Consider the following 7,896-nt stretch of genomic DNA (forward strand, 5'->3'; position numbering starts at 1 on the left):
TTTTTATATTTTTATATTCAAAACGTCGGGTTGCTAAATTGCAAAAACAACCTGTGCAAGTTTTTGGATAATCTTGAATACGAATGTTATATAATACTTCTTCCGTCCCTCAATAATTGTCCACTTTAATTTTAGTATGGATTTTAAAGAATGTAATGGAAAATAGATTGAAATAGTTAATGGAATATGAGTCCCAATTTTATATATTAGTTTTATAACAAAAAGTAAGGGGAATGAGTTAGGAAAATGTGGGGCATACTTATCATTTATGATGAAAAATGAAAGTTGACGATTAATAAAGGACGGACGAAAAATTGACAATTACTTTGGACGGAGGAAGTAACATAGTTGTAATAACATTGACTGCAATAAGAGTAAGAGATTTTTTTTCCGAAAGAGTACATAATTTTCAGTTTATGAAAATTATTGTTTGAAAAGTCCGATTTACAAATATTGATTATATTTGCTTATTTATGACATTATAATCAGTATTAATGTTTTAACATTAATGACGTAGACTTCAAACAAGAAGAAAATTCAAAATTTTAAAAGCATTTTCTATGGTCGGAGATAGGGGTGTTAAGTGAGTGGGGTAGGCAACAAGACCAAGCCAAGTCCCAGGCCTGGGCCCGGATTGGCAGAGGCATATATGACTTTGTGCGTCGGCTTGGCTGGGTTTTTAATTTACTAAAGTCTAAATTTAGTCTTTTACATTTGCTCTAAAAAATCTTTTAGTTCTTTACATTAAGTTTGTTACTATCTTTTTTTAGTAAATAATATATTTTGGATAAAAGTCAACCTTTTCACTTAGATTTAACTGCCAAATGTAATTTGATCAAATTAGTGACTTAATTATGAATTTAATTAACCAGATTAACTTAATTAATTTAATATTAAATTTATACAAAAAATTTGCCAATAATAAAAACTAACTTAAAATTTATAAAATTAAATTAAAATTTATAAAATATTTTTCCTATATTTTTTTATCTATAATAAAGATTAAATTTGTGAATTTATTATAAAATTTAATTCAATTTTATTTTTATTATAGGTAAAAATATTTATAAATTTTTAATATTATTAAATTTGTGAATATTTTATAAATTTTAATTCAATTTTATATTTATTATAAGTAAAAAAATATTTTATAAATTTTAATGTTGAATTAGTTAGGTTAATCGGTTAATTAGATTTATAACTAAGTCACAAATTTTTTCAAATCACATTTGACCGTTAAATTTAATGGAAAATGTTGACTTTGGACCAAACATATTGTTTGGGACCAAAAAGTAACAAATTTAATGTAAAAGACCGAAAGATTTTTTAGAAGAAATATATAAAGGACTAAATTTAGACTTTAGTCTTTTAAATATATGTTGACCCGTTACAGAATTTACTTCATTATCTTTTTTTTTTAAGGATTTACTTCATTATCTTTTAAAAATTTGCATGTACTTTTATTTGTTTTATAATATCTTACTTCCTCCATCCACCAATACAATACCTAGCTTGATCGAATACGAGTTTTAATAAATGTAATAGAAAGTGAGCGCAAATGGTTAGTATATACTCCATTCGTCCTCAAAAAATAGACTAGTTTTACTATTTTGGGTCGTCTCCCAAAATTAGACCAGATCTAAATATGGGAAAATTTTAACCAATTACACACTACTAATAATATGGACTCCATAATCCACTAACACTACTTCCACCACTTTTTCCTAATTCTTTCTTACTTTTTCTATCTCCTCTTATTTTACCAATTGAACATTAAAACTCGGGTCACTTACAAGTTTGTCTATTCTTTTAGGACTGAGGGAGTATATGTTTTATACTATTTCTAATTTACTCACTCCGTCTACCAATAATTGTCTCATTTTGCTATTTTCATGTGTCATTTGTTATTTTACTACTTTTTGTAATGGACCTCACACTCCACTTACTTTATCTCACTCACATTTTATTATTAAGCTAATATATAGATCTTCATAGATAATCGCAATAATTTTGTCGGTCTCGATAATTTTGTCAACCATAAACATCGAACACAAATAATGTACTCCTTTCGTCCACGATTACAAGCCCACATTTGACATGACACTGGTTTTAATAAATATAGTAGAAAATGGGTGGAAAAAGAGTTGGTGAAAATGGATCCTACATTCCTACTTTTATATAAGAGTACTATTAGTTTATTAATGAAATTGAGTGGATAAAGTTAATGGTAATGAACTAAAGCTAGCCAAATCGATAAATAAGGTGTTGAAGCAGGTACAACGGCATGCTCCCCCCAGATGGTTCGTGTAAATTAAACTGCGATGAGGCTGTGAAATATGATTCTAAACGTGAGGCTTCAGGAGGGGTATTACGTAATTCAGCTGGAGAGTGGGTGTTGGGCTACACAAGGCACCTAGGAAGATGCTGGGTAGTGCAAACTGAATTGTGGGCAATATATGATGGGCTTAAGTTGGCGTGGCAATGAGGGCTTAGAAATATCATTGTGGAAAGCATTAATACAATAGTTGTTCACGTGCTTAATTACACGAAATTGGATTTTAGCGCCTTAATGTTTGCTAGAAGTACTAAAGATAAATGCAAAAATAGTGGAATGTGAAGATTGCTCATGTGTTTAGGGAAAACAATCAAGTTGCAGACTTTATGGCAAAATTGGGTGTGAACATGGCCGTTAGTGGTGTTTGACGATGAATTTGTTACTGAATGATCGGCTGGGGATAACCCATGGCCGTATGTGCTCAGTGTAGGGGAGGTATTTAAAAAAAGGTAATGGAATGTGGGGACCATTACCAAAATTAGTAAAAACAAATACTTCCTCAATTCCATAAAGGATGTCACACTTTCTTTTTTAGTTTGTCCCACAAAAAATATCACATTTCTTTTTTTGGAAAAAGTTTTCTCTCACATTAATATAAATCTATTATTTTCTCTTGCCACCTAACACATAAAACAACATACCTTAAAATTTTTGTGTCATTCCCCAAGTATGTCATCTATATGGGACGGAGAAAGTAGAACTTTTATTAATGGACAGAAGAAAATAGCAAAATGAAATGTTTATTGATGGGGGTGGGGAGTATATAATGAAGTGGGTCGGTTCTAGGCCTATGACAGTCCTAAGCTTAGCTAAGTTTTAAACGAGCTTTGTCCCGGACTGTTCCCAAACTTAACATTATCTCAAAAGTGCTAAATGTTTCAAATAATGAATCAAAATATATGTTCAAGTGCATTTGGAAAAAAAACTATTGGACCAACTTTTAAATTTTTGAAAAAGTGTAACGAGAATTATCTCATTTCGGGCCAACCCCATCGAATTGTGGGCTATTCGATTTAGGGTCATTCATATGGTACTTTTTTCGAGCTATAAATTTTGCAATCCTAACCTTATAAAATTAGTAGGCTATTCGGGTCAATTCGTGAGTTTCAGATTGAATTGACATTCTAACAAATCAATATAAGAAATAGTTTTGAAGTACGGCCCTAGCAAGTTTCCCAAAAAAAAATATAAAAAAATAATGCAATACTTATGGAGGGGGTTTGAGAAATGACAAAGTAGTTTGAATGAAAACATTAGGGCTATTGGAAGAAGCTTCCAAATTCCTAGTATGGGAATGTGTATAACAAATTCATAACAACAATTACTACGACTTTTCAGGTACAACCACAAAACTGAAGAGGAAAAACAAGCAGGTGTGCAGCCAATGACAAAAAATAAGAAAGAACATCGTAAGCAAAATAAGAACTCATTAGTATTTTTCATAGCCAAAGGTTCAAAGCAAGTAAATATGATTGAAAGGGCATAAAAGGACCCTACCATGGTCCCCAACATGGGGTACCAAAAGTTACAAGTCTACAGGCCAAGTCGAAAGTACCTTCAGCTGATACAAATTGCTGAATAATCTAAAGCAGATTTAACGGGAAAAAAGGTCCCATTGTGAGCAGTGGCTTCATCAAGAATCGGCATCATCTCCTCTTCAAATTTAGCACATCCACAGAAGATAATCTACAACAGCTAATGATTGCTACTCTGCATGAGGACTGCAAGATTACCTATGTCCTTTTAGTTTTCTTGATTGACGTCAAGCTTTTTAAGTTTCTCTTCCAATTCATCTTGGCTGCCTTCATCTTCATCCCCACCTTCTGGGTCATCAAAATCATTACCCTCAGGGTCGTTCTCATCCAGGGGTCCAAGTTTTTCCTGACATTCTTTAAAGATACTCCTCAACTCATCGCAGTCTTCCTCAGAAATGAAGTTTCCATTTACATTTAGGAGCTTAAACCCAGGCAAATGCACCAATGCCTGGGCCAACTTCCTAGCTGTGGTTGTTAAAGAATTCTGGTTCATATCAACTTCCTTGAGTTGATCATGGCCTTCTCCGAATGCTTTGCTTATCTGAATTGCACCATCATCCTTCAGATCATTCTCTGACAGGTTCAACTTCACAAGAGACTTCTTACTAGCAATGCAAGCAGCTAAGCTGGGAGCCGCTTCAGCAGTTATATCATTTCCAGCCATCTCCAACACTGCAAGTGAAGGTGCTGACTCCTTGAGAGTATTGGCTATTGCTACTGTTCCATCATCTTCCAGATTCAAGTAGCTCAAATAAATATCAGTGAGGTTCTGGTGTTTCTTTAGAGCCTCACTCAGTTTGACACCAGCCTCCACACCAAACATGTTGTCCCGAAGATCCAGTTTCTTCAGATTCTTACATTGTGCAAGTGCTTCAGTCAAGGCAATCCCTCCTTCGGAACCAACTCGGGTGGACGAGCATCGGAAATCCTCCAATAAAGGGCAACGCTTTAGAATCTCAGAAATAGCAATAGCCCCCTCATCTCCAGTCATGTTGTTATGAAAATGAAGTACTTTAAGTACCTCTGTAGAAGGTACCAACTCACAAACCGCTTGTGCAGCTTCTTTAGAAATTCCATCATTCATCAGATAAAGTTCCTCCAAGCTAGTTTGAGATCTTAATAGCTTTGCAAATGCCCTTACTCCCTTCTCACCCAAGGCATTGTCAGAGATATTCAGATACTTTAAATGAGAACCCTCCAGAGCTTCAGAGAAGATATTCATAACATCAAGAGCTTCAGCCTCTGGTCTTCCAGCAACAAAATCTGACAGATCCACTTCCTTCAGTTGGTTCTTAATGGAAGCTAGGATTGGTCCAGCCACATTAGCTGCACCAAGACCAAAGCTTCGATTGCTAAAGCATATTTTAGTGTAAGAATTTCCAGGCTCTTTCAAGGGATTCAATAACACTTGGGCCTCATCCGCTTCAATAAATGCTCGCTGACCTTTGGAAATATCAAAAAAGGTCTCATGAGGAGCAGATTCAACCTCGGATTTCAATGCTTCTTTTTCCTCTAGTTTCGCACCCTCCTTAAGAACTTCCAGTATCAGCTTACTGCATTCTTTGGCGTACAACTGCACAGCAGAACTTCCATCACCACCAGGCTCTTGCTCATAGTGCTGATTTGCTGAACAAAATGCTGATTCCTCAATTTGTTTAGCATATTTTGCAGCTTCTGGTTGACCGAGACTACCGTACTTCCTGGTGAAAATTGTTGGTGTGGAGAGATTATTCGTCATTCGTTCAACTAACATCAACCGAGTGTTTTCACTAGGGGGCCAGAGCTTGATGTTGATTTGGCGGCGTTCTCCATTTGGTGTTTTGGCGGTGTTCTCCATCTCAACTAAAACAAATCATCCAGAACCAGTATAGTATGTCAGTTGCACGTAGAATTAATGGGAAAATGATAGTATAATCAGAAACAGGCAGTAATATCTGAAATTTAGGTTCCATATATATTGACACTTGATTGATTATAGTGGTTTAGAAATTGAGCTAAAGCCAACGATATTAAGTGATTTTGAGATGCATACTCCAAAATATCAAAAAAGTAGCACCTCAGCCCTAGCAACTTATGCCTCAGTATGAGATGGAGAGCTAACACTAATTATGAGCAAAAATTGAATGAGTAAATGCAATTCATGTCCTTGTGGAAGAAGTACCACAAGAATAAAGAGATAAAAATATATGCTATCACCTTTAGGTAAGGTTAGAAAGTGATTCAGTAAGCGAACATCGGAACAAGTTTATCTATGTGATCACATGAATCATGGTCTATTGGGGCAATGGACCTACAAAGGTTAGTAAGATACTAGACGTGCAAAATACTCCCAGGTATAATATTGACGAGCAGGATAGTATGAATAAGTAGAAGAAAAGGCATATACTATTTATCAAAAGTTGTAGTCATGGTTAGGAACAGTCTACACTAATAATAAGTATCATTTGAGATTAATTCTTCCCGCGTGTCATTACTTAATAAGGTGGGTATTGTTTTTGGGGTTACGTACATTTTTCACCATTTTCACCAGATATCCAATATAACCTGGATATTTAGTTAAATTATTATCAAGAGTCAAGACACCATTTTAACCCATGAAAGCTGAAACACCACATCACCAGCATCTCTGCCTTTCCTCAATCAACTAGGTAAAGTTCTGAGCGAATTATGAACAAGTGTATCATAAAATCGTCCAAAGATATGTGCACATGTATATGCTTGATTTACCAAGCAGAAGAGCCTGTGAAAACTAAAATCTTCAGCTGACAACAATCACATATGCCACACAAAACGAAGAGAAGCATAAGAATGTTTGAAAATGTCAGGTATTTTCATATGCAATCAAAGTTCTTAGCTTCTTGCTTGCTTTTCACTATATTCCAACAACTAAATTCAAAACAAATGTCAAATATTTTCATATGCAATCAAAGTTCTTAGCTTCTTGCTTGCTTTTCACTACATTCCAACTAAATTCAAAACAAATGTCAAATATTTTCATATGCAACCCATGTTTCAGTTTGCTTTCCACTATATTCCAACAACTAAATTTCAATTAGTTTCTTAAAAAGTAGTAAGACAGAAGCAAATGCTTGTGGTAACGAGAACACGACTAGCATTTAATTATCAGCAACTAAGAGCATTTTTCCTATCGCAATAAATAACAACGTTCCAAAAACGCTTATTTCATTGACGCTCGTTTCTAATCCAATAAGAAAAAAATTTAAAAATAAATTTATATTATTTCAAATTCCATTCTTATTCCTAGATCCAGCAGAAACACCAGCATCTTGAACTAACAGATCCACGAGGGAAATGAAACCTCTAATAAAGTTCCGAGCCTCTAATTCGACAAAAACAGAAAGAAATAAAATCTCAACTGCTCCAGAAAGCACAGTAAAAGACAGAATCCACGTATGCATCTCTTGGAATATACATGCGTATGTGGGTTTTACTCACAGCAAAAAGAGCAGGAAAATGAAACCCTAAAACGGAATAGGGCATCAAATATAGTGCGAAGGAAGAAGCAAAAAGGAAATAGGGATAGAAAATGGAGTGGGATAACCTCTTTGTCGCGGTTTCTGGAGTTGCAGCTCGTCGAGAGAGAGAGAGAGAGAGGGAGTGAGAGAAGTGGAGTGGAATGAATGTATGGTGGTGGCGTACGAACAGCGACGGTGGCGCGATTCGCAAATGAGGGAACGGGAAAGGAGGGTTTTTCAATTTGGGAATTTTTGAGTTTTGGATTTTGCTTATTCTTCCGCCTTTTTTATTTTATTTTTGTTTCACAATTTTTTTAAGCTACTTTACTGTTGTATATATAGTTTTATAATGAAATTCGCGCATTGTAATATTTGTTGAATTGTATATACACTATATAATAATATTGCATTTGACTGAAACAAAAATTATTTTTAGCATCTAGAATCTAGAATCTAGAACAAGAATAATTTTTGACTCAATTTAATTATGATTATCTAAAGTTTTTTGGACCTTTAAGAGAAAACTTACAAGTATTAATGGCATGACAGC

The 7,896-nt window shown here is 34.4% G+C and overlaps 1 pseudogene across 1 annotated transcript; it reads right to left on the reverse strand.

Moving 5' to 3' along the window:
• Positions 1–3,745: 3,745 nt before the first annotated feature.
• Positions 3,746–7,628, reverse strand: LOC125194174 (RAN GTPase-activating protein 2 pseudogene; annotated as a pseudogene). The gene is made up of 2 exons (XR_016128953.1): positions 7,433–7,628; positions 3,746–5,712 (listed from the first exon to the last, which is right to left on the reverse strand). The product of XR_016128953.1 is annotated as an RAN GTPase-activating protein 2 pseudogene (transcript).
• Between the last annotated feature and the right edge of the window lie 268 nt (positions 7,629–7,896).

Source organism: Salvia hispanica, chromosome 4, assembly GCF_029641045.1.
Source record: "Salvia hispanica isolate PSC_SH4W2 chromosome 4, Shi_PSC_v1, whole genome shotgun sequence".
NCBI classification, from domain to species: domain Eukaryota; kingdom Viridiplantae; phylum Streptophyta; class Magnoliopsida; order Lamiales; family Lamiaceae; genus Salvia; species Salvia hispanica.